The sequence below is a fragment of the Pseudorasbora parva genome, chromosome 5 (assembly GCF_024679245.1).
Source record: "Pseudorasbora parva isolate DD20220531a chromosome 5, ASM2467924v1, whole genome shotgun sequence".
Taxonomy (NCBI): domain Eukaryota; kingdom Metazoa; phylum Chordata; class Actinopteri; order Cypriniformes; family Gobionidae; genus Pseudorasbora; species Pseudorasbora parva.
In genome coordinates, this window is record NC_090176.1 from 22,290,886 (window position 1) to 22,318,479 (window position 27,594).

At 39.4% G+C, this 27,594-nt stretch overlaps 1 protein-coding gene across 5 annotated transcripts in view; it reads left to right on the plus strand.

Moving 5' to 3' along the window:
• pard3bb (par-3 family cell polarity regulator beta b) overlaps positions 1-27,594 on the plus strand; it is a 460,252-nt gene that overhangs the window by 413,591 nt on the left and 19,067 nt on the right. The window lies entirely within an intron of this gene.

Sequence of the window (27,594 nt, forward strand, 5' to 3'; positions counted from 1 at the left end):
TAGACATTGTGCACTATGAGCACTTATAGCGTTTTATCTGTTCCAATGCTTGCATTCACTCTGAAAGAAACTTTATCAAAGACAACTTTGTGAGCCCTTGTCATCTAATGGACAGCTGTGGTCAGCTGCATTCCTCAACAGGCTCTCTGCTAATTGGCCTGCTGTGCATTCCCGGTGTGAGTGTGATGGTTCACCGGTCAGGTCTGCCCCCTGCCTCTTAACAAATTTACCATCTACACCTCTCTGACCCCCTGACCCTGGAACAGTGAAAGTAAAGACCTTGTAAAGACCTTGCCGCGTTCTCTACTCACGGCCTACGGTGCCATGCTCAGCGGTTCATGCTTGGGGTTGGCTTGTGTCATTTCTGGGCGGTTCGCAGAATGGATTGCACCACTCCATTGAGCCCCAGGGAAAGGAAGAGAGTGGGGAGCTATGCTTTGTTGAGCCTTCTTCGCTCTGCTAATGAGCGTTAGGGAGATCTGAGATAGTTTAGGAAAAAATGAGGGGTGCAGGTTACATCCATGGATTACCGCTCAAGATCTTCAAAGAGTCTAATGCCACCCAGAGTTAAGGAATTCATGAAAGTCAGTCTACGAGGAATTTACCCTCAACCCCACCACATTTAGCATCATGCTATGTGCTTCGGGTACAAATCTACACTTAAAGTTATTTTAAAAGTTGTGTAATAATGAGTCTTCTACAGTCTGTTTTCTTTCATTTTCATAGACTAGTTTTGTTCAGCGTGTCAAAATACCTGTTCTAATTTAGATGTCTTTACTTCCTTTTTCCTCTAAAATGGGCATCTCGGTGGGAGCAGTTATGAACCTGCTCTTCTGTAGTGTTCAGCACAACAATAACCCTCCTCCAGCTCCCTCTCTGCCTGCGTTCAGCACTAAATGGCTCTCGGTAATGGACAGTAATGCACCTTAACGTCATGCTGCTGATTACAGCACAGCTGAATGTCAGCGCCTTACCATGCTTAGTGTCAGAACTGCACAAATTCACACCGCAAGAGAACACGCAGCAATTATCCTTAAAGACCCTAGTATTTCCCCTGACACATTAAAAATGGACTTTTAGCTTTTTTTGGTGCTGCAGCTGTGCCGTGTGTCTCATGAATGTGTCACGGAAGAGAACTAAACGTTTCTTTATTAAACGAACATGTTTGTTTTTACCTTTTTAGTCTCTTAATTGTAATATAATACACATGATTAACATTTACATCTTCCTGGTTGTGTTAAAGGAAGTGTACTGCAATCCCTATCCCCTCTCCCCCTCCCCCTGACTCGAGGTTGCCAGATAGGCTGCAGGATCAGCAGGAACGTTTGTAGATCTGCTGCTGTGGTAAATAGAGCAGAGCTGGCAACCCGGATGCCGAAACACAACTATCTTGGTAGATAGGTGGAGGGTGGAGCTTCAGGCCAAAACACAACATGTCAACATCAACATCAGTTGAGCGCTGCAACAACAACTTTTAAATGACATTATCCTGGCCGGACTACTGTTGTCAGTGATATAAGTATTTGAAATGAACATGATTTCTTAATGTCTAGTGACATATTAGGGCCATTTTATGATTAATTAAAATACATGTCTTTCTTACAGTTCCTTTAAGTCTTATTGGATGAGCCATACTTGAAAGTGTTAATAAATAGTTGAAACTGACAAAGATTTGTATGTGACCTATACACTGATGAGCCAAAACATTGACCACCTGCCTAAATGCTGTTGGTCCTCCACGTGCTACCAAAACAGCGCAGACCCACAGATGCATGGACTCTACAAGATGTCTTCTGGTATCTGGCACCAGAAGATCCTTCAAGTCCTGTAGGTTGCAAGATGGAGCAGCTATGGATTGAACTTGTTGGTCCACCACATCCCACAAATGCTCAATTGGACTGCTATCTGGGAAATTTGGAGGTCAGGGCAACACCTTGAGCTCTTTATTATGTTCCTCAAACTATTCCTGAACAATGTGTGCAGTGTGGAGGGTGCATTATCCTACTGAAAGGGGCCACTTCCATCAGGGAACACAGTTGTCAGGGAGTGTACCTGGTCTGCAACAATGTTTGGGTAGGTGGCACGTGTCAAATTTACGTCCACGTGAATGGCTGGACCCAGGGTTTCCCAGCAGGACATTGCCCAGAGCATCACACTCCCACCGGGGCTTGTCGTCACCCCACAGTGCATCCTCGTGTCATCACTACCCCAGTTAAATGCTGCACACTTGCATGGCTATCCACATGATATAAAAGAAAAGAGGACTCATCAGACCAGGCGAGTTTCTTCTACTGCTCCAAGGTTCAGTTCCAACGCTTGTGTGCCCACTGTAGCCGCTTTCAACTGTGGTGGTCACAACTGGCCTCTGATTGGTCTCTGGCTTTGCAGCCCCATACACAGCAGAGTGTGATCCACTGTGTGTTATGACATGTTCCTCCCATAACCATAATTAAAATGTTGTGACTTGTGCCTCAGTAGACCTTGTGTTGGCTCAGATGGGATAGCCTTCATTTCTCTCATGCTTCAATGAGCCTTGGGCGCCAACAGCCTTTCGCTAGTTTGTGGGTTGTCCCTCCTCAGACCACTGTTGGTAAATTCTCACCACTGCTTGACCGGATTCGTCTCAAAAGCCATTTTAGAGATACCCTGACCCAATCGCCTTGCCATAACAATCTGTGCCTTGTCAAAAGTCACTCAGATCTTTATTCCTGCCTATTTCTCCTGAATTCAACACGCTGATTATGAGAACTGACTGTTTGCTTACCTTCTAATCTTCCGAGATCTTAATATGTGGCCTCGTTAGGAGACGATCAATGATTTTTGTTTCACAAAATGTTTTGACTCATAAGTATATACCTAGTTCTGGTATGAAACTGTAGATAGTACAGGCAGAAAGGTCCTTAAAAGGGTACGTCAGCGATGAGAAGATGAATCTTTATTGAAACTGGGTCATCAATGTGGTAGAAATGTGAAATTATTTTTGAATTTGGTGCCTTCTAGACTGAGAAAAGACAGAAAAATTTATTTTTGTCTTTTGGGGATGAAAGACAACAATTCCCAGAATGCTTCGCTGCCTAGTGAGGCAACTCCCGAAGCCACCGCTACTTAATCACTGTGACTGAGTTGGAGAAAGGACACTACAATTAAATACTGAACGTGTCTATATAACATAATGAGTCGGTGTGCGATTGTCACAGCACTAACACTGCAGGAGTCAGATTACATTTACTGTCATGAATGAGCTCTCGTGATGAGGTAATGGCAACCACGCTCACGGCATATACATTCACAACGCGTGTAAAGTCTGGCGCATTTTCAGTTAATGCCTTTGGAAGCTTAACTTTCATAGAAATGAATTTGAGAAGTTTGAGAATTTGAGAAAACTTACATTGCTCAGCATAGCTCCGTTTACATGAGTGCCTGCAGCTGCGAGCTGAGCTCTGAGTGCGAACTCCCATCCCCCATGCACGGGTTGAAAACATGTGCAAATGGCTCCCTCTGCTTGCTCATAGCAGATCTGTTCATCCGACAGTTGTCATGACAAAAATATTATTATTTGTAATTTAATTATTTAATTTTGTGTATTTCTAATTATGCTTTCTCTGCATTCTTAAAATCTCTAACAACATCCCTTAACCATGATAACTGGAAAAATGTCCTCTCTTTTATTTATATACACTGGTGATTTGTAGAATCTGTCTGTCTTCCATGCAGCATTTTGGTGGCATACAGGTGATTTTCAGAGGTGCACAGACTGACAGATCGGGTTCTGTCGTTGATGGCTGCAGCAGCGGGTAGCTTTGGGAATTGGTGTTGCACGGGGTGCTGGTTCGAAACCAAGTGTTCTCTAGCAATCATCTCCATGAAGGAGAGAGCGAGGCAGAGCCTCCATCCCATTATACCCTCATCTGAAGTTGCCTGCCAAGCCAGCTGCTCCCCTATCAGACACACACGCGTCTGGACACATGACCGACACGCACACACTCACACATCCAAATGTATGTTTACACACAAGATGACTTGCAGCTCTCACAATGTCACTCACAGGCTAAAGTTCAAACAAATATTCACAAATATTTGTGTGACAACATATACATTGGAAAACATAATTAATGTTTATACTAGGAATCCACCTGGAAAGCAACACACTCATATGAGTTAAATGAGTAGTTCATAAAAAAGGAATTATAATAATTTCCCCTTTTTTCTTCAATGGAGCAAAAAAAAGGATTAATTCTGAAGACTGTGCTGGTCGCACTTTTCTATATAATAATTAATGGCATCTTAAGCTTTTAAGCATCCACAATGATGCAAAACCAACATAAATGTATCAGAAAAGTCCATGCAAGACCTCTGAATTCATACACTGTTTACCATAAATTTCCGGCAGACATGTTTACCTTCCAGAACAAATATCTACATTTTTAAATCAAGACACATTTACTCGTTGAGCAAAATTGCTCACGATATAAAATGTTTTCTGAGAAATGTAAAAAAATGTAAATGTAAAATGTATTGTACAAGAAAATGTAAAAAGTGGAAAAATGTATTTCCTTATTTTAAGCAAAAACGTAATTTTGCTTATCGAGTACTGTAAATGTATCATGATTTAAGAATTTTTAGATATTTGTACTGGCATATAATACAAAAATACCATGGCAGTACCAAAATGGAGGCTACATGTATACATGTAGATATACACGCCTGATCGGTGTGTGTGTGTATGCATGCAGGTATATATATATATATATATATATATATATATATATATATATACCTGCATGCATACACACACCGATCAGGCATAACATTAATGGTTAATATTGTGTTTTTGCTGAAAACGTGATTCATCAGACCAGGCCACCTTCTTCCATTGCTCCGTGGTCCAGTTCTGATAACCCTGGCGCTTTCAGTTGTGGATAGGGGCCGGCATGGGCACCCTGACTGGTCTGCGGCTATACAGCCCCATATGCAACAAACTGCAATACACTGTGTATTCTGACACCTTTCTATCAGAATCAGCATTAACGTCTTGAGCAATTTGAGCTCCAGTAGCTCGACTGTTTGATCGGACTACACGGGCCAGCCTTTGCTCCCCCTGTGCATCATTGAGCCTTGGCCACCCATGCCCCTTTGGCCAGTTCACCACTGTTACTTCTTTGGACCACTTATCTCATGATGGGTACTGACCACTGCAGACCGGAAACACCCCATAAGAGCTGCAGTTTTGGAGATGCTCTTACCCAGTCGTCTGTTCATCACAATGTGTCTTTTGCCAAACACATCAACTTTAAGAAGAAAATGTTCACTTGCTGCCTAGTATATATCCCACCCACTAACAGGTGGCGTGATTAAGATGTACTCAGTGTTATTCACTTCTCTTATATGGCTTTAGAAAAATGTTTATATATTGCAAGTCAAATAAACTGCTTTTATAATATTTGTGATGGTGCTTTGGCATTATACTGTTTTTGAAGCTGGAAGGTCCAGTCCCCATCCATAGAAGATGCATGGAAAAGAGTGGCTAGCACATTTTTCACAATTTTGTTACACAAAAGTCAGACAGTCATACAGATTTTGTATGAATAAATGATGATTTTCATTCCCCTTACAGAAAAGTCAGTAGCACATTTAAAAGCAGACCAGCAGTATCCTCCTTTAAGTTCTGTAATCTCTCCATGACTACCCATGAGTTAAGACATTTCTGTACAGAACCGTTTACACAGTGATCTGTGTGCAAACATGATAGCGCTATCACGCTCTACCAAATCCACAAGTGTATAAAAAGCTGTTTCTATTTGTGAAAAAAGTACACACACCGGAGAAACTCTGTGATTTAAGGCAGATGCATTTCACTGGGCCAATCAGATTTCAAAGGGCCTGGCTTTTAGAAGTTTTTTTCCCCCGCAAATTGTGGGTCGTCCTTGAAAATACTCAAGGTGGACGAGAGATAAGGCAGAAACGAGGAGGAAAGTGGAACAGAAAAGGGGGTTTAAGGACTGGAGATAATTTCTTTAAGCCATTGCCACCCAGATAGGACCCCCATTTTCTAGACTTCCCATCTTAAAAGTTCTTGGAAGGGATTAAGAGAACAAAAGGAAGGTAAATTCCCAGGAAGAGCAGAAAATTGGTCCAACTTTTAGAGAATGTCAGCACCCGCTTTTTATTTATGGCTTCGTAATTTATCTTAAAGGAACCTTGAGTTAGGAACATAAGAATGGGAAAGACACAGGGAAGAAGGTCATTTAGTTTGTTCCAGGTATCTAGTGGCACTGAGCTTTGCTCGCCTGACAAAACATTTCATATCAGCACCTCGAGTAGCCATTTGAAAAGAAAAACTAGATAAAAATAGACATGCGAAGCCATTAAAAGACATGATGTGTGAAGAGGCCGTAGTCATTAAAAGCAGCATGCATTTGGTTATTGACCTTTAATGTGGTTAATTGCCTGAGTGTCGGGGACTTGAGTATGTGACATTTCTTATTTTCCTGTTTATCCGGCTTTATCCTGAAAGGATTTGACATTTCAAATTAAGCATTAACTCAAGAGTGTGGATTGCGATTGAAGATCAGCGCTGCAGTGGAAACGCAAACAAACAGCCCCCGTTTGGTCCACACACACTCTTTTGTTATCCCACTATAATACGAAAACGAGATTTGAAGTAATTATAATTTGTGGATTCATCTTCTTGTGCGTGGTTAAGAGAGAGAACGTTTCCACAACTGACAGTGTTGAGAAGCTCTCCCAGGTTTTACGTAACAAACCCTGGCTGCTAAAATTAAGTGGATGTGGAAGAAAGTAAAGTAGGAGGGAAACTGTTCTAATTACATGTGGGAGCTTCAGCACACTTCACAGAGAGGCCTCAAAGATACACCTATTTCCCTACTGCTACACACACACACACACTCATTTTCACACTTAATCGTACTCGCATCCACTTTTTGACACCGTGTAGACACTCGTATTCCATTACATCCTCTCACAAACCCACACACTCGCTCATACTCCTGTGGACATCCCTGAGGTATGCCTGACATTTCAGTTTTGGAGGAGGAGGAACTTCATATAGAAGACTGCCACTCATTCAGATATACATTTGAAGTTTCTGAAAGATTTTGTTGACACTACTTCTCTCGCTCTACTTCTCTTCAAGCTACTTTAAAGGAAGAGTGGTAACACTTTACAACAGTTTGATACATAAGGTATCTCAAACTAACAGTGAACAGATTTGTACAGCATTAATTATAGATTGTTAACTTATGTTAATTTATAAATATAATATTGTTCATTGTTAATTCATGTTTAATGTAATACTGTTCACTGTTTTAGCATGTATACAAATTAACATTAACCAACTTTTAACCAAAACTAATAAATATATTCAGTCATTATTTTATGTTGGCTGTTACATTATAGCTAATAGTAACATATATAGTACCATTTAAGTGTTTGGGGTCAGTACGATTTATTTATTGAAACAAATCAAGAAGTAGGTTACGCATTACAATGATCAAAAGTGACAGGAAAGACCTTTACGTTGTTGCAAAAGATTTCTATTTCAAAGAAAAGCTGCTCTTTTGGAATTGAAAAAGACTTGGAAATGAAAACTAATGTATCTGTTTCCACAAAAATATTAAACAGCAATAATAAGAAATGTTTCTGAAGCAGCAAATCAGCATATTAGAATGATTTCCAAAGGATCATGAAGGACACTGAAGACTGGAGTAATGGTGCTGACTATTCAAATTTGCCATCACCGGAATAAATTACATTTTAAAATATATTTAAATAGAAAGCAGTTATTTAAAACTGGTTGAACTGGTTGACGGTTGAACCTTCTTATAAAGTGTTACAGTAGTACATCCTATAATTGCCATAATTTACTCCCCATAATGTTTTTCCAAAGCTTTTTTTTTTACTTGGGGGTTCTTTTTTCTTCTGTGAGACACTGGAGGAGATGCTTAGCCAAATATACTGGACACTTTTTCCACACAGTGAAAGTAAATGGTTTCTGGGGCTTTTGAACTCCAATAATAAACTGACCTTTTGTTGTGTGAAGAACGGACAATTATTATGTCTTGTAGACTAATTCAAACAAGCTGAGCAATGTTATGGGTTATAGATTGTCGAATAGTTTGATAGATTAATAAAAAACTTTTTTAATGTCATCAATTAAATGCAAACACCTTTAATAATTTATAGCTATGGCATTGAGGAAGATTTTTAAAGTCCCAGTAAACCGAAAGTTGCAGATGGTTTTACTTTAGTGCTGTGATGTCTTTCCAAGTGAAATGCTATATTGAAAAGAGAGCAGGGTTTTACTTAAGCACACCTCCTCTCCATTCCCCGCTCATAGCAGACTAACGGTTGGAGGCGAGTGGTAAAGCTTTTTCAATCCAAGCTGTAAAACTAACGTCATCAGAAAAGAAACGCCATTCCAGAGCGGAAGTAACTTTAAATTAAAGGGATAGTTCACCCTGAAAAGTTGAATGTGTACCGCTGGAAAGATGAATATGCATTTATTGGTTAATTTATTTTAATCGAAATGTGAAACTTTTTTAGAAGTTGGTGCTTTCTAGACTGAGAAAAGCCAGAAAATGTATTTTTTGCTCATGTGGATGAAAGACAACAACTCCCAGAATGCACTTGCTTCAATGCCTTACACTCAAGCCATCGCTAAAATTTGAACGCAACGAGTATATATATATATATATATATATATATATATATATATATATATATATATATATATATATATATATATATATATATATTCGTTGCGCTCCAGGCGTTCTAAAAACGCGGCGCTCTCATTGAAAACAATTGAAAACGCCAGCCAGCATTGGTGGACACACGGCCTAAGACCAGTAATGTGTGCTAACAAAGTAAATAGAATCAGTTTTGGTTTCATGAGGAATTAATCTATTCCCTTTCATTGTATTGAAAAGAGCAGCATTAATATTCTGCTAAATATCTTGTTTTGACATTCATACAGGTTTAGAATGACATAAAGCTTTCTAGTGACCTTTTCCCACCAAAACTTTCAAAACAAACTAGAAAAATATTTCAATGTTGCTTTATGCATTTGAAGGCACTTTATCTGTGGTACCCTGAATGCATTATCTAGGGCACATTCTTAAGATATGATATGGATTAGCTTCGGCTTGTCCTAGCAAACAAACACACAGCAGCTTTATGTTAACAAGAAGAAGTCTGTGCATCGAAACCAAAAAGATGAAACCAAGTCACGAAATAGTGCATATACAACAAAATGCTGAGCTCTACTGATGGATTCTCAGAGGAGCGAGAAGTCACTGCGTTAGCTCCCGCTCTCTCCTCACAGCGTTCATGTCCTAGTTAAAATCAATGCACCCTCATTAGAGAAAATTATGAAAAATTAAAGCTATCAAATAGATCTTTTTGTTGCCGGGTAAGAGTCTATTGGCCGTCACAGTGGCTGCCAGCGGGAACGGCATTCAGGGACGGCTGGAGAGACTTTGTTAAGAGCCTTCACTAATTAGGGTTGGAAACTGATGGCTTTTCACAAGCCACAGCAATTACTGCAGTAAAGGAGAGCGGCAGATAGAAGTGGACTTGAATGAATGAGTTTGTTTTTCTTCTTTTGCCTCGTGACATTTCGAACGAGTTTGAGTGTTGCTGATTCCGATCGAATGAGAGCGAGAGAGAGCTGAGAATGACCAAAGGTCAAACAGAAAAATTATCATTCCTCTTACTGAAGACAGACAGGCATGCCACACCATTTAAGACCTTACTTGAATCAGTCTTGAATTAGCATTGTACGTGTTTCGCATTGTCCGTTTTTAAGGGCCAGGTGCTCTTTACAGAGAGGATGACCCAGGCTGACACAGCCACAGGAAGGCTACTTTTGTTCCAAATGCTGGTTGGCGCTTGAATCGCCAGGTTTGTTTTATCAGCCTAATCTAAAACGCTCGGTGACCTCGTAATGCTGGATTTTGTATAACAAGAGCCGCATTCACAATCGAGATTCAACTGCTGATACAAAGCATTCATCGGCCCTACATGAGCTTTATTTTTCCAGTGCTGAGAAAATTGCATGTGGGAAATGCTTGTCTTTTTTGTATAGTTGCAAGGCTATCTATGAATATTCTCACCACATCCTGATATATTTATTGTATAATATTAGTATATGCAAAAATAAAAAAAGGGCTATTAGCACGACATGAAAGCAGTTCATTCTACCTCAAATGAAGTCATAGCTTTGTGGAATGAACAGACCGAAATGTAGGTTATTATTCACTCTCAAATGTGATCATTATGCATCTCTTAAATAAAATATGGAGCCTATAAATATGACAAATATGACAGGTTTCGGGGCCACGACCTAGCAGTTAACGCACAGACTCCAGACGCTATGTGACTCCAAAGTTGTATTAATGAGTTCCAGAGCTTCTCAGATAGGTACAAGGGAGATTTCCAATGAAGAATCACAGGTCGTCCCGAGTACTATAGACATTCTGTCATGGTTCCTCCCAATTTCTTCCACATGAATGAACATAGTGAGTAATTCTATCATCATAGCCGAGAAGGTTGCTTCAGGTGGAGTGCTAGCGTTTCCTCCCAACACGTGTCGTATTTGCCTTTGCATTGACGGTTCTGTGTCAAAATTGAGGGCACAGTCTCTTTACAATGTTATGTTTGTTTACCACATGGTGTCTGTCAATAAAAAGTAGCAAAAAAGTCCAAAAATAACCATAAAAAAGACAAGCCATTTCAATCCAATTTCATATGAAAATTTGAAATAGTGCATAGTGGTGGTTTCTTGAATTCATACATGTTTTTTTGTTGTTGCTTTTTTACAGAAATGTAAAAAATTTAAGAAAAAACTCTTTAAGAAATAGGATAGAATACACTACCCAGCTTTTGCACAGATGTGGACCAGTCTGGACACCAGTTCGCTGCTGGCTGTCAAAAGTCAGAGCCAGTCTGCAGATTTTGGGCCGTTTGGATATCGAATAGTGTATGATGGACACTGACTGGGATTCCATCCAGTCAGATGATATCAGATGTGTTTGACATTTTGAGCTGATCTTAGAATGCATAGTGTTTTTACTTTGTTATACGACTCCTAGCCATAGGCCTAAATGTTTCTGCATGAGTTTGTTTTTTTCAGAGCGACTTGAAAGTTGGTTAGTGTATAATGGCCAGTTTTTCCTCTGTAATCATTTACATGCATCACAACGTAAATGATGCCTAGTTTAAAAAAAAAAAAAAGATTTTAAAGTCCTCCTGTAATCAATAATTGTATCTCTTAAAACTCATCTTAAAAAAAATATTTGTGCCTTAAAGTGGCTTGAATGTAATTGTACACCCTTGCTTCATTTAGTATAATACGCATATTCATGAATATTCAAATTAGCCCCATCTCCAGATATACAGTCGGCCAACTTACTGAGGTAAAAGTAATTAGTAGCTCAGTAATGTTAAACGGCGTTTCTGTTTTTGGTTCACTGCAGTACAAATAGAAAATACTCAACAATAATGTTGACTCATGAATTTGCACATGGTTTGTCTGAAAACATACTAAAAAACACCACATAGATGCATAAACAACATTAAAACCTTGATGTTCACTACTGGGGGACTTTAAAACTCATGTAGCCTTAATCAGGAAGACCCACCCTTAAAGGTTTAGTTCACCCAAAAATGAAATTGATGTCATTAATGACTCACCCCAATGTCGATCCACACCCGTAAGACCTCCGTTCATCTTCAGAACACAGTTTAAGATATTTTATATTTAGTCCGAGAGCATATGCAGTCTATGCACACTATACTGTCCATGTCCAGAAAGGGAATAAAAACATCATCACAGTAGTCCATATGTTAGTTCATTAGAATCTCTTGAAGCATCGAAACTACATTTTGGTCCAAAAATAACAAAAACTATGACTTTATTCAGCATTGTCTTTGCTTCCTTGTTTGTGTTCAAACCTCAAATAAAGATTGAAATGGTTGTAAATCAGTGAATCGATCAATTAATCGGATCGCATGCCAAACTGCTGAAATCACGTGACTCTGGCGATCCGAATCATTGACTGATTTACTGATTTATAACCGTTTTAATCTTTATTTGAGGATTGTCAGTGGGTTGCAAGCAAATCGTATGTAAACATATAAATGAGATTGTACAAATTTGCTCTTAATTTGGCAAAATGCACAATAGTAATGGATTGCCAAGAGAGCGGCAGTTTTAAATGAAAAGGCCCTGATCATTTGCAGCTCAACTGTAGTTCCTGCATGCATTACGAGCACTGTAACATTTGTGTGTTCTCTTTTAATTTGTGTACAGACCTTAAACATATTCACCTCACTGCATTAGTGCCGTAGCTGCACACATGCCCCTTGACCTTCTCCTCCTCTTAATTAAATGGCAGAGATCCTCAGAGCAGCGTTCAGCTCACATCAGCTCTCTCTGGCCCTGCGCTGGGCCGTTTACCCTGTGTGGAATCGATGGCCGTGTGAGAGGTTCTTATAATCTATATCGCACATCACTTGTGCAATGGCAGCACTTTGGCTAAACTCAATTAACAGTCAGAAGAGGGCCTGTGGTTTTGGCTGATTGGATGTGGGTGGATGCGTTGGAGTGTGTGCGTGCGTGTGTGTGTGGAGAGAGATTGGTGTTTGAGATTACACTTTTTCAAGCCAAATGGTTCTGGAGTTTGTAAGAGTTTTCAACTTTTACAGACCCAGCCAATCAGCAATCAAGAGACCCCCGATTTAAAAACTTTTCAGTGACACAATAACATATGTTGATAACATCAAGCATTAACAAACTGTATTACCTGTCATCGTTCTTCTTATTAAATTTGCATATAAATGCACACTGCTGTTCAAAAGTTTGGGGATCTGAGTTTTTAATGTTTTTGAAAGAGGTATCTTATGCTGTTCAACAATGCTGCATTTATTTGTTTTAAAAAAAAAACTGTAAAAACAGTAATCTTGTCAAATATTATTACAATTTAAAATAACTATTTTCTGTTATTTTATGTACATTATTCCTATGAGCATCATTACTCCAGTCTTCAGTGTCACATGACCCTTCAGAAATCATTCTAATGCTGATTTAGTGCTTGAGAAACATTTCTGAATATTATTAATGTTAAAAACTGCTTAAGTTGTGCTGCTTAATGCGGCTTTTTTTTCTTTTTTGGGGGGGGGGAATAGAAAGTTGAAGAATAGAAAGTTCAAAAGTAAAAACCTTCCTAATCATAAAAAAATAAAATTAATGATGTATTGATTCATACAATTATTAAAGGAACTGTATCTAAGAAATGTATTTCAATTAATCATAAAATGGCCCTGATATGTCACTAGACATTAAGAAATCATGTTCATTTCAAATACTTCGATCACTGACAACAGTAGTCCAGCCAGGTTATTGTCATTTAAAAGTTGTTGTTGCAGCGCTCAACTGATGTTGATGTTGACATGTTGTGTTTTGGCCTGAAGCTCCACCCTCCACCTATCGACCAATCACGGAGTCAGTAGTGTTTCTGCATCTGGGTTGCCAGCTCTGCTCTAGTTACCACAGCAGCAGATCTACAAACGTTCCTGCTGATCCTGCAGCCGATCTGGTAACCTCGAGTCAGGGGGAGGGGGAGAGGGGATACACCACTCTACAGTCATTTGAAAGTGACTGCAGTACCAGTTTTGGCCACAATCTTACATGCACTTCCTTAAATGTATTAAATAATAAAAGTATGCATTTTACACACAAAAAAAATCTTACGGACCCCAAACGACAAGCTGCGGTGAAAAATTAAAAGGTGTGTGTGTGTGAGTGTGTGAGTGTGTGTGTGTGTGTGTGTGTGTGTGTGTGTGTGTGTGTTTGTGTGTGTGTGTGTGTGTGTGTGTGTGTGTGTGTGTGTGTGTGTGTGTGTGTGTGTGTGTGTGTGTGTGTGTGTGTGTGTGTGTGTGTGTGTGTGTGTGTGTGTGTGTGTGTGTGTGTGTGTGTGTGTGTGTGTGTGTGTGTGTGTGTGTGTGTGTGTGTGTGTGTTTCTCTAAAGAATGTCTGAATCTCATTAATTTGGGCACATTTTTGATAAATTACTTTATATGTCTGCTTTATATGTCTAGTCATGGATCACATGCAGGATTTGCATTACCAATGTTGCTGCCATCAGAATATGTAGGGATATACATTATATATATATATATATATATATATATATATATATATATATATATATATATATATATATATATATATATATATATATATATATATATATATATATTTTTTTTTTTTTTTTTTTTTTTTTTTTTTATCACCCTCATGTTCCAAACCTTTCTTTCTTCTGTGGGACTTAATAGAAGATGCCCTGAGAAATGTCTGTCCATATAATAGAAGTCATTGCTAACCCAAATTGGTTTCCAAAATATCTTCTTTTATATTCTGCAGATAAAAAAGAAAGAAAGTCATGTTTGGAATAATATGATGGTAAGTAAATTATGCCAGTGTTTTCAATAATTTAAGGTAATTTTCCATTGGTTTCCTTTTAACTATTGACTCCAATTTCTATTGTGCACTTAACCCAGGCTTTCTCCCTTGCTACCACATACTGAGAAGGCAAGCTCTGCCATTGCGGCCCAAGGGAACCAGCCTGTTCCAATGAGGGCTTTGGTTATGCATGCATCATTATCCCAGATCTGACTCTGTTCTCATGTACAATCACAGATTGAGACATATCCTTCTCTCCTCATCTCCCTCCCTTACTCCCAGAAGGAAGCGGTGCGTGTTTGGAGCACTGTCAGTATTCATATGACCAGCTCAGTGGAATAAATGATCGCCCTTTGGTTAGAATTGACATGTCTGGTTATTCATGTCCTTTGGAGGAAGTGATCAGATGTCTGAGCCTAAGTAATGACTGGCTAAGACGCACTTCTGCACAGGCCACTGATGGTTGACGAAACGCTTGAGTCAGCTGGAAAAGAAGCCCAAAACTCTGGGCTTTTCATTTTTCACCGCAGCTTGTCGTTTTGCAAAGTGAAAGCCAGATTTTAACAAATTGCAAAGGAGCTGGATGTTATTAGCTGTCTGCAGTGGGTTTTTTTTTCTTTCCCAGACTTTTTATGCTGCCCGTCGCTGACTGTGTTTTATGAGCGCTGAACATGATGGAGTAATGGAGCCTATTTATCAATGCAGATATTAATATCGCTCCAGTCCTTCACATGACAGAACAGCGTGTCTTAGATTAAATATGTCCTGTCAAAAAACATCAGCATATTCTGCAACCTCACTCTTAGAGCATTTCAAACAATCTCTATTTTCTGAAATCATCTACACTATGCTTATATAAGACACAAAATGAAGTCAATGTTAAAAAAAATATATCCATTTACTTAATTAAATACATACATACAATATTTTGCACAAAAAAAGTAAATGTTAATGCGAATAACTATTTTATTTTTCAGATGACATATCCAAGGTATTGTTTAATGGAAATATGTTGTTTATCAGCGTTAACCAAGCATTACAGCTTTTCTTAAAGAGATAGCTCACCCAAAATGAAAGTTCTGTCATCATTTACTCACCCCTTTGCGTTATTTTGAAGCATGTCAGTTAACCAGTTAATTTTTTTCCTACTATGGAAGTCATTGGCTATCGCCAACTTCCTGGTTATCAACATTCTTCAAAATATCTTATTTTGTGTTCAACAAAAGATAGAAGCTCATACAGGTTTGGAACAACATACGGGTGAGTAAATGGTGACAGAACTTTTATTTTTGGGTGAACTGTCCCTTTAAGTCTTGCCAACAGTTTCCCTAGCACTAAATTTAATGCTAGTTTATGTAATAATGCTAACAGCAATAAAAGTAAATAATGGTCTGGATAATTTTGGATTAAGTGGAGATGCTCCTGAGACTGAACTTAAAATAAATAGTTAACCCAAAAAATGTAATTCTGTTATCATTTATCATTTTGAATGGTTTTTGACAATACAATAAAACCCAGTAGGCTCTAAAACAATCTTGGGCCCTATTGCATTTTATTGTATAGATAAAAACAAATCTTTCAGAATACAATATAAATATATATATTTTTTATTTGAAGTTATTATGGCTTTCTCCAGAACAGTATTCTTCATGGCTTTAAAACACCATGGAGAAGGTCGAACATGATAAAAACAGCCACACAAACTAAAAAGAAAAGAAAACATCATCCTGCACTAAAATAGCCTAACATAGAAAACCTTTTAATCAACTCATGACCACCTTTACTAGAATGTATCACATTCTATTGTATTTATTGTGGTAAATTTTGACTAACTTGACTAAATCTATAATGTATAATCTGTTAAGGAAATATATTTTTCACTTAATATTTATATTACAACTGAGGCATGTTTGTTGCTGCAGTTTCTAAATCTGTATGTTACTTAATTATTACAAATGGTTGATTAAAAAAAAGAAAGAGAAGGTAATATTGGCATTGTAAGCCATCAATGGTCTTACCTCTAATTATATCCTTATGGACACAAATGCTATAGTTAAAAATTATCCTACAAGATTGATGTTACTTTTTTCGTAAGGCCAAGTACACGTTAGAATCAAGAGGACTTTTTTGGTTTATTGATTAACAATTGGTTTTTCCGTGTGTAAAATATGTTCTGGTAATAATGGTATAAGGAAAAAGCTAGCTTTCATATATTCCGAGAGATGACAGAAAATTAGCATGTTCAATATAAGAGCATTTTCAGTAAAGTTAGTTTGGCCTACATTCAGTTTTTAGGTGCTTCAATAAAATAAAAAAACATATTCTATGTAAACAAGTAATTACTTAAGCTATTCCTTTATTGTGATTGTTATCAGTGTGTGTGGATGATACCACAAAAGATAATTTAATAAAAATAAACAAACAAATAAATCAATAAAACCTCACGAGGGAGCATGCATTGGGACCCAATGTTCAAACCAAGCCTACGCCCTGGGTTTCACAGAAGAAATAAAGTCTTGCAAGTTAGATATGAAGGTGAGCAAATGATGACAAAACTTTCAAAAACCTTTAACCTTCTGCATTAATGTTAAAAAGCCTTCTCAAAAGCTTGCTTTTTATAATCCTATCTATTTAATCTATTTATAAAGTCAATTGTTTTCTTGTTAAATATATCCTGCTTCACTCTGAGATGTTACATTATGAAAAAAGGTGATTTCAAATGTCATTTCATGTTAACGTTAAAGGCGAGACCCTGCCATTTTTAGTCTCGCGTCAGGGATGAATACATCAAAATAAGTTTCAGCACGGGTGGGTCGGGGCAAACGGAGGTCCAGGTAATGGTGCTGATGGCTCATGGATTGTGCAGTGTACGAAGTGATGGGGAGGACGCTTTACGACTGGCTGTGTCAGTCTCTTCCGCCTGAATTACCCTCTCATCTCTCCTCTCCTCTGCTCGGCACGCCGTGAAATGGCTTTCTGTAGGCCATTAGCTTTGAAGGAGCAGGGACGAGTAGGATGGAGGAAACAGCACCGGCCTGCTCTCCCACCATGCCATCCCAATGGCCTTCATTACGAAGCTTAGCTCTGACACACATCACCCAGCGTGTCTGTCAGTCAGACGCCGTGGTGTTTATTGCTGCCCACCGTCACCCCAGGTCGAGTACTGCAGGGGAACGATTGTTGAACAATCCGCTGGGCCCGATTTATTAACTGTCATGATACACTTTCAACACTTTTTGATGTCTTGTTAAGATGGGATTGAGAATTTGAGGATTATAAAGCTACAAGTAATTAGAGAGATATGTTTTGCCCTGCTGTATGATGCTTGCAGGATCATGCAGGGTAAACCCGTGGATGTGAGCCTCATAGGGTTTGGGTTATGTTTGTTAAAATAGATGAGGTTTGAGAAGAAAAAAAAATAGCCTGGATGCCAGCCTAACTCAGCCCCGCCCACAACATTTGAGCTCGGGCAGTTCGGTCTGGACTTGATCCATAGAGGAGCAATTATGGCCAAGCAGAAATTGTTCGGGCCAATTAAATTGTCAGGGCGGGCTTTAGACGATGATGGACAGATGATCAACAGTAACGTCATCATCCACGTCATCAAAGGCGCTTGGGTTGCATTTGTTCAAATCCTAAATGGAGAGCTTGTTCGTAAATGCATTCACCTTCACTAGATCTCTCAGAAATGATGATCATGTTGGTAAGTGCTCTGTGTATCCTTAAATTCTTTTTTATACAACACCGGCAAAGATTGTTTATTCCAGCGAGCGTGCAGACAGTTTTACAACAAAACCCGCCAACTGCTAGCCCAAAACAGGAGCTTCTCTGAGGGGGTTCTCCAGAAGAAGAAAAAAAGGGCATTTGGGGGGTAAAATGTGTTATTTTGGCATAAATGTCTGCTAAAATTCGCATTCATGGGTCTATATATCACATAGTTGAGATCGCTTCAAATGCAGATGAGTTCTGTTGACATTTAAAAACTAATGTTATGCGTCGCTCCATTGCTCTGATTGGTTGTAGGTCTATCCAATTGAGGTCTTTCCTGGTTCGGTTGAAACGCCCCATAATCACAGCTCAATGGAGCAGTTTCAGACTCATATTCTGACTAGAATTGAGTATGACAACTTCAGGCTAGAAAAAAAACTGCAACAATTGTGCATATTTATTTGTGCAGTCAATGCCTTTCTCATGGGCGTTGATCTGACAAACAAAAACAGGAAATGTTAGGGTATCAGTGTGATATCTAGTAAACACATTCTAACAAATAGCCACTGCAGAACTTCTGCTATTTATGTACCTTCTGAAACTAAAATCTGCCAAACAAAATAGAAGCGCAATTTACCAGGTCATGGGTTTTAGATGCATATTCCTTGAGCCTTACTATTTCACATAGACCAGGTATGCTATGTTTTGATATTTAACATTCTTCAATCATTATGTGCCACCAGACATGTATGACTTGTGTTAGCAAAAGTCGAATGCATTGATTTCTAACATTTAAGGAGGCTGATCACATAGCGTATTTTGGTCAACGTCAATTAGGAGAGCGTGGAAAGTACAGATTAATCTGTGCCTCTAAAGGTTTCTTCATAAATAAACTCCTTTATGAGTTATTAACATTTAACAAGTGCCATTTCCAGCCGTGCGAGTTTGGCCGGCTTTAGCGAGCTCTCGATAATGTCGCGGGTGAGAGTTTGCACGGTCAGATCAAGAGATTTCTTTAGTGGCGCCTGCAGGTGAGGTGACTCTAATGAGGCCTGGGGGGATGCCTGTTTGAGGATGTGAGTCAGCACACCCCACCCTGCCCTTCCAGCACACCATCCTCCACCTCTCCCCTCCACGCGTTCATTTGTTTACCTAGCCCGCAGTGAACTGTAAAATCAGACTGATTTCATCTCTGCATTTTACATATGCATGAGCCCTGTGCAGCTCAGAGCGGTGCAATGAATACACACTCTCCAGAGAGAGACCTGCGGTGCCCCCTGAGCAAACACACACACACACACCTTACACAAACACTGGCCTCTTTACCTACACACACACACACACACAATATCACAATTAACTTAGTCATACACACCTACTCGTATATTCATATGTCAGAAAAGGGTTTTCACGGATACATGAAAATTTGTTTAACCAGTTTTTTTGCTGTGGTGTTAGATACCAATCATGTTTATGAGCTCAGTAAACAGGCGGACAAAGACAAGAAAAAAGTCAATAAAAATTAATTCATTCCTACAAAGAATAAATAAAAGTAGCTCTAATCTAATTTAAAATAGTCCTACTATTTGTGTATAGTGTGCAATTGAAGCAGGTTAGCAACATGCTAACACTAAGCTCTGTTAAAATCAAATGTTATGTCTGTGTTAGTGCTCTCAAAATTAGTGTTATTTTTTTCAGTTTAACGCGTTAAAAATATTTAAAGCAATTAATGAAGCAACCATTTTTTCTATCATCCTTTGGCTAGCGTTACATTATATGATCGTGCTCTTATTCATGTATTCATGCTTTTAAACCGTTCAAGAGCAACAAGACGAGAACGCGCGCTCTGTGAATGTCTGTCATGTGTCTCAATCAGCTCCCTTGCTTCCTAGGTCAGTATATCGTTCACATGAATGTGGCCGGCTCCCTGATTAGTGCCCTGACTACTAGCCTAGAAATCTAGACGCACCCTAGCGGCAGCAAATTTAATCTGCCCGCAAGTGTCGTCTAGGAACTCTCAATACCCTTCTGAGCTGTATTCCCCTCACTATGGACGGGCCAATCACATCGTGTATAGAGTCGGCGGGCTGGGCCATAATGACGACGGCCGATTTGCGTTTGCGTGCTTCTAGTAAACACAGAAACTGGCGAACGGCGGCGGTCTTTCGAATCAGCTTTGACCGCGACTCTGGAAGACTTGGAGTTAAGCTTTTCTCTGAGAAAAGAACAAAGAACGGCACTGAAGTCATTCTTAAACAGGGAAGATGTGTTCGGAGTTTAGCCAACCGGATACGGTGAATGTTTAATCTATCAACAAGCTCTGTTTTACCTTCGTTGCTCTGGTTGGTTGTAGAGCTATCCTATCGCGTGCATAGGGAGTTTGAAAGACAACCGTTTATCCCACCCCTCGGATTGAGCCCTGTCTATGGTGAGTTTCCAGACCAAACATCTTGATGTGGGTCTGGCTTGTCAGGCTACCTGACTACTGAGCTAGGGAGCTGATTGGGACGCAGTATTTATGTGACGCTGCATTCACACAGAAGGCGCCAGCATTAATGCCTCTCATTTACTTTGAATGGGTGACGTCATGCATTGCCGAACTGAATTGTGGGTTCCGCTGCGTTGTGTCACTGGGGTTGCTTGCGGCAGAAGTTGACAACGCAGGCATCAGCCAATCAGATTGCCTATGCAAATACTCTAGTGCAGATGATAGCTAATTGCATTTTTTATTGTAATTAATTACAGAGAAAATGTGATTAAATTAGTTTTTTCTTCCTAAAATTGTGTTGGTCTCCCTTTTGATGCCAACACAGCCCTGACCCGTCAAGGCATGGATTCCACTAGACCCCTGAAGGTGTGCTGTGATATCTGGCACCAAGATGTTAGCAGCAGATCCTTTAAGTCCTGTAAGTAGCTTGGTGGGGCCTCCATGGATCGAACTTGTTTGTTCAGCACATCCCACAGATGCTCGATTGGACTGAGATCTGGGAATTTTGGAGGCCAAGTCAGCACATCAAACTCTTTGTTGTGCTCCTCAAACCATTCCTAGACCATGTTTGCTTTGTGGCAGGGTGCATTATCCAGCTAAACAAGGCACCATGGAATACAGTTTTCATGTAAGTGTGTACATGATCTGCAACAATGCTTAGGTAGGTGGTACGTGTCAAAGTAACATTCACATGGATGGCAGGACCCAAGGTTTCCCAGCAGAATATTGCCTAAAGCATCCACACTGCCTCCACCAGCTTGCCTTCTTCCCATAGTGCATCCTGGAGCCATGTGTTCCCTGGGTAAGAGACGCACACGCACACCAGCCATCCACGTGAGGTAAAAGAAAATGTGATTTATCAGACCAGGACCCTTCTTCTATTGCTCCACGCTCCAGTTCGGATGCTCATGTGCCCACTGTTGGTGCTTTTGGCGGTGGACACGGGTCAGCCTTTGCTCCCCACGTGCATCAAATGAGCCTTGGACTACTTTTGATAGAGACCACTGCAGACCATAAACACCCCACAAGAGCTGCAGTTTTGAAGATGCTCTGACCCAGTTGTCTAGCCATCACAATTCGACCCTAGTCAAACTAGCTCAAATCCTTACGCTTGCCTATTTTTAACACATTAAATTTGAGGACAAATGATTATTTGCTGCCTAATATATCGCACCCACTAACAGGTGCCGTGATGAAGAGATAATCAGTGTTATTCACTTCACCTGTCAGTGGTCATAATGTTATGCCTGCTCAGTGTAAATGTGCGTATGACTATATTTGGATGCATGGCAAAGATGTGATTCTTTGTGCAAGTTGTGTCTCCTGTGTGCGCCTCTTATGTAGAGTCTGTGAGTTGATATTATATAGCTTTCCAAATCTGTCTCTTTTAAGGTTTTGTGATATTGAAGATGCTGCCTTATAAGATAGCTGCCTATGGTGCAGCTCACTAAGTCTTAATGCTGAGATTAATACCAGATTTTGGTGATTAGTATGCTCTCGTTAGCCCTTTTTCCATTGCTAGATTCTTAGCATCTTTTTCCATTATTTTTTAGCCATTGAAAATTGGCTTCTGAAGCCCATCTGGTGTTTACTAATGTTGGTAACACTTAAGAGTATTGTTCCGTCATTAATGAATAACTACACTGGGACAAATGGGTAACTGCATATGAGCACTCTAGAAACTACTATTAACTAACAAGAAACTCTGATTAATGAATTAGTAAGTAATGGTGCATAGTTGAATGTAGTAGTTCACTATTAGCTAATCAATAACTACTTTTTTGTACCTCCAAGAGGACTGAATTGCTTTAAATAGGACAGCTTCGTAATTAACATGAATAATGTATAATTCATTCAAAAGTAAAGATCATGGTAACCCACTATTACTACATCCTTCAGAAAGAACTACTAATTATTTGGACCATTATTCTAAAGTGAACAGCATGATAACTCCCTAGTGTTGACTGAAGTCATTGTAAGCTTGAGTTTTTCGTAAGGTTTTGGATAGTAAAAACACTTGAGTCATTACTAGTGGGTTATCATGATCTTCACGTTAGATTAATTTGACATTGTTCACATTAATTATGAACCTGTATATAGTAGTTCTTAGTAGAAAAAAATAACATCCATCGATAATAAACGTTCTCGACATGGCTCCGGGTTTTTTTTAAAGGCCTTTTGAATATCCATATTTAACACATTATAAAGTATATCTAGTTTCTGCCAGACAGCCTTCCGTATTCAACTAACGAAAAAAAGAAAAAAAACGTAACTGATGCAACGTATGGTTTAGGATGTAGTGTAAGCATTTTGAACTTCACTTTCTTCATAAGTTGAATACGGAAGGTTGTTTGGCGGGAGCTAGATATTTTACTTTATAAAGGTTTAAATATAGATTTTTTTTTTTTTTTTTTTACAAAACCCATTGATTCACTTCAGAAGACCTTTATTAGTATGTTTGTGATGGATGGATGCACTTTTTTGAGCTTCAAACTTCTGAGAGCCCCGTTCACTGCCATTATAAAGCTTGGAGGGGTCAGGATATTTATTAATATAACTCTGATTGTGTTCATCAGAATGAAGAAAGTCATATAGACCTATGGTGGCTTGGTGGGGAGTAAATCATGGGATAGTTTTTATTTTAAAGTGAACTGTTAAGGGTTAAACAGTTTATGACCAAAGACCAGTACTGGAAAACAGTTTGCAGTTTCATCAACAGAAGCCAGCTTCAAGTCTCACAAGGAGTAGACCGCGCTCCCTCTCTCCCCGTCTCCTCACCCTGCCTATTGTACAATTGTTCAACAGTTATACAGTTTTCAAGGACTATCCATGTCATTACTGCAAGGTGGATGATTCTGATTGGCTCAGAGAACATGCACAATCATGGTACATTTCCACACATTGTCAGTTAACCAGATGCACATGTCCATAGACGTGTCACTTGTTGAGACTTTCACCCCGGAATTAGGCACTTAGTGACCTTCCAGGTCTGGAGCAGGCGCCAGCTTGCCCAGAACAACAAGTCCACCCATCTTTCAGGATGCCCATTCTCCACACTGATCTGTAACACAGAATATTGCGCACATGCACAGATACACGCTCTCTCCCAGGTTGGAGCTGATTAAGCTCCAGTTCTGGCCAGAAAGTTTCCCAAAACATACTGATAACATGTGCTTTCTCTCAGTGAGAGTACAGACAATAGTACAGGCAATATTCATCTTGATTATTTAGTATTTCAGTAAAAGGGTGTATAAAATGAATAAAATGTCAATAAAAATGAAAGACTATAGATTAAGTAAAATCATAACTGGAAAGAATAAGTGGCTTCCTTTCATATCACAGTTCAGAATAGTCACTTGTAAATGGTTTGATACTGTGCACAAATTCATGGTATCTTTAGCCAATCAGTGTCGTATTGGTGTGAATTTTCCCAGGGCTCTATGTTGATTAGTAACATGACATTTGCAGCTCAGGTGATTGGCTCAAATATTTCTGTGGCCTTGAGGAAAGATGGCTAATTTGAAATCACGTGTTTTCAGCCAAGCAAGTGCCACTGAAACAATTTGAGAATGCTAACTGAGATCTCTCCAGGTGTTATAGACCTCCTCAGGCACAGTAGTGATGACTCAGTTCTAGCTCCGATCGAATCAGCAACCTTCCAGTTACCAGCCTTAACTGCAGTGCCACACCACTTCTGTATCTGATCAGCCCTTAAATGAGGGAAGTCATCATTGATCTCTTCGTCTCCTTTCTGGCCACAGGCTATGTCTCTGGAAAGGTGTTTTTATCCTTGTATGCACTGTTATCAGCTTCAGGGTTACGGGGTGTTTGTTTCATGCTCCTCAATTTGTCCATTTTTTCCTTGATTGGCTGGTTTTCAGTCAGCATGGATTGGCAGCTTCTGTCCGAGTTGAAAGCGCAGATGGCGAGAGGGCAGAGTGTGGACACAGTTAGCAACATGGTGGGAATGTGAGGGCACAGCCAAATAATGAAGCAAATCACTGCCATCATTACAGTAGAGCAGATCCAGTCAGATATCGATGCCTGTTGGGGAAAGATCCTTAAAATGTTTCTATACCAAATATTGAACTTTAAACACCAAGGTCTGTATTTCTACCGTGTCAAATAGTGATATCTGCTCCATTTGGAGATAAGTTCTTCTCTGTAACCCTCAAGGGAGATGATGGTAATCTTCACCATCATCAGCATTCAAAGACGCCCACTTCGGTTTTTCATGGAGTTCATTGCTTGTGTGAAGGAGAGGCAAAGATAGAGCGAGTCTGTTTGAAACAGAGAACATTTCCTCTTTCGTTCAGAAGCACTTCCATTCTGACCCCTCGTTCAATCCTTTCTTTCCAGGTAATGTGTGCCTGTCCTTTCATCATATATATTGGAGCCCTGAAGACATTTCATTTTTTTTCCAAGGCAGACAGAAAAAAATTGTGGCTAATATGCAGGCAGGAGGGCAGCCGTTATGAGGACGGTGGAGAGAGAGGTGGTGGCAAGGCGAGCTGTGTATTTAAAATCAGCTCATTGAGACAGATGACACAATTTCACACTTATTGCCCTCGGAAAAGCAGCCAGTTTTCCATAATGGCACCAACCTTCATCTGTCAGGCCCTGCTAAATCTACTGGAATAATTTCCTCATGGATTATATGTCAGTATTTATAATTTATTAAGTTGCCTATATGTGTCAGGGGGCAATTCTCACAGTCCCAACCCTCTGTCATCTTTTTGCTTTTTCGGGTGCAGAGGGACAAGAAAACTGCAAAACAAATGGGAGAGATTCTCACCGAAATGAAGATGCTTGTGAATGTTTTATTCGGGCTCTAAACGGCATGATTGCAAATGGTGCGAGCAAATCCTGTTGAAAGCGTCGGTCTTTAGAGGAAGGAAACAGAAGATACTCCCAAATCTGCATGCTGAATGAGGGGAGGTTTAGCCGGTCTTTTAAGAGATTGCTCATCTTGCTAATGTAATGCGCAAGGTTAATCTGGCTCTTCCTTGAGCTTGAGTCAGGCTTAGTCCAGGAGGGTTGGAGGACTGCTAGACTTCATCCTGTTTTCGGAAACATAATCTGGGATCTGGCTTTTTACCCCCTCCCCAAGACTCCCAGTACTAAATCCCCCAATAAGCAGCCTTTGTGAGCAACTCACACTGCCTTTCATGGCTTGATTACAGGGCACAGCAGGTATTTCAGGGGGAAGGTGACTCTGTGATGAATGCAGAGAGAGTGACAGGGCCAGGGCTGGTCTAAAATGTGGCTTTGAATGAGTCACTCGCATGATAATTCATGCTTTACAATGAACTCTCTACAGAAATGTGACATGACTGAAATTTGGTGTCTGCCTAGGTGGGGTAGGTTTCTTTCGACCAAGTTGAGAAAATTCCACATGGAATGGAAAAAATGCTACATGCATTTTAAATCTGGGGGCCAAAATTGCTAACGTATATTTTTTAACCCGTTAGAATCCAACATTTGACATGCTGTTACATCTGTCTAATTAGGGGTTTAGTGCTTCGACACGCTGACATTAAATATATATTAAAACGATAAATATTTTAAAGGGTTAGTTCACCCAAAAATGAAAATGTTGTCATTAATTACTTACCCTCATGTCGTTCGACACCCGTAAGACATAAGTAAGACACCCGTAAGTCCGATGGCTCAGAAAGGCCTTCATTGACACCAATGTCATTTCTTCTCTCAAGACCCATAAAAGGCACTAAAGACGGCGTTACAAAGTCCATCTCACTATAGTGGCTCTACAATCATTTTATGAAGCAACGAGAATAGTTTTTGTGTGCAAAAATGTAAAATAAATTACGATTTATAGCGATGGGCCGTTTTCAAAACACTATGAATCAGTGAATCGATACACTGATTCATTATGCTTTTAAGCTTCAGGAAGCTGTGTTTTGAAATCAGCCATCACTATTTAAGTCATTATTTAGTATTTTGCACACAAAAACTATTCCCGTCACTTCATAGAATGATTGTAGAGCCACTGTAGTGAGATAGAGTTTGTAACGACATCTTTAGTGCATTTTATGGGTCTTGAGAGAGGAAATGACATTGGTGTCAATGAAGGCCTTTCTGAGCCATCAGATTTCAACACAATATCTTCATTTGTGTTCCGAAGATGAACAGAAGTCTTACAGGTGTCGAACGACATGAGGGTAAGTAATTAAAGGTACATTCCACTTTTTTTGAAAATAGGCTCATTTTCCAAGTCCCTTAGAGTTAAACAGTTGAGTTTGAAGGTTTTTGAATCCATTCAGCCGATCTCTGTATCTGGCGGTAGCATTTTTAGCATAGTTTAGCATACATTAGCATGCATTATTATTATGTTTTATTTTTTTTCCAAATAAAATATTTTTCTTATTTAAAACTTGACTCTTCTGTAGTTACATTGTGTATTAAGACCAATGGAAAACGAAAAGTTGTTATTTTTTTTAGACCGATATAGATAGGAACTATTTTCTCATTCCTGCGTAATAATCAGGGAACTTTGCTGCCATCCCATGGGTGCAGCGACACCTGAAAATAGTCCTTAGATAGTTAACTTCCAATGTGACCGGCACTAAGTTTGTGTAGTTGCAGAGAATACACTTTTATGGCAGTAAATCTGTGAATATTACGCAGGAATGAGAAAATAGTTCCTAGTCATATCGGTCTAAAAATTTCAAAACTTTTAATATTTCATTGGTCTTAGTACACAATGTAACTATAGAAGTGTCATGTTTTAAATAGGAAACATATTGAAAGTCTTAGGTAATTTTTTTTAGCGCGATGCTAATGGACTAATCTGATTCAATGATGTATGCTAAGCTATGCTAAAAGTGCTACCACCAGAATGGATTCAAAAACGCTAAAACTCAACTGTTTAACTCTAGGGGAGTTGAAAAATTAG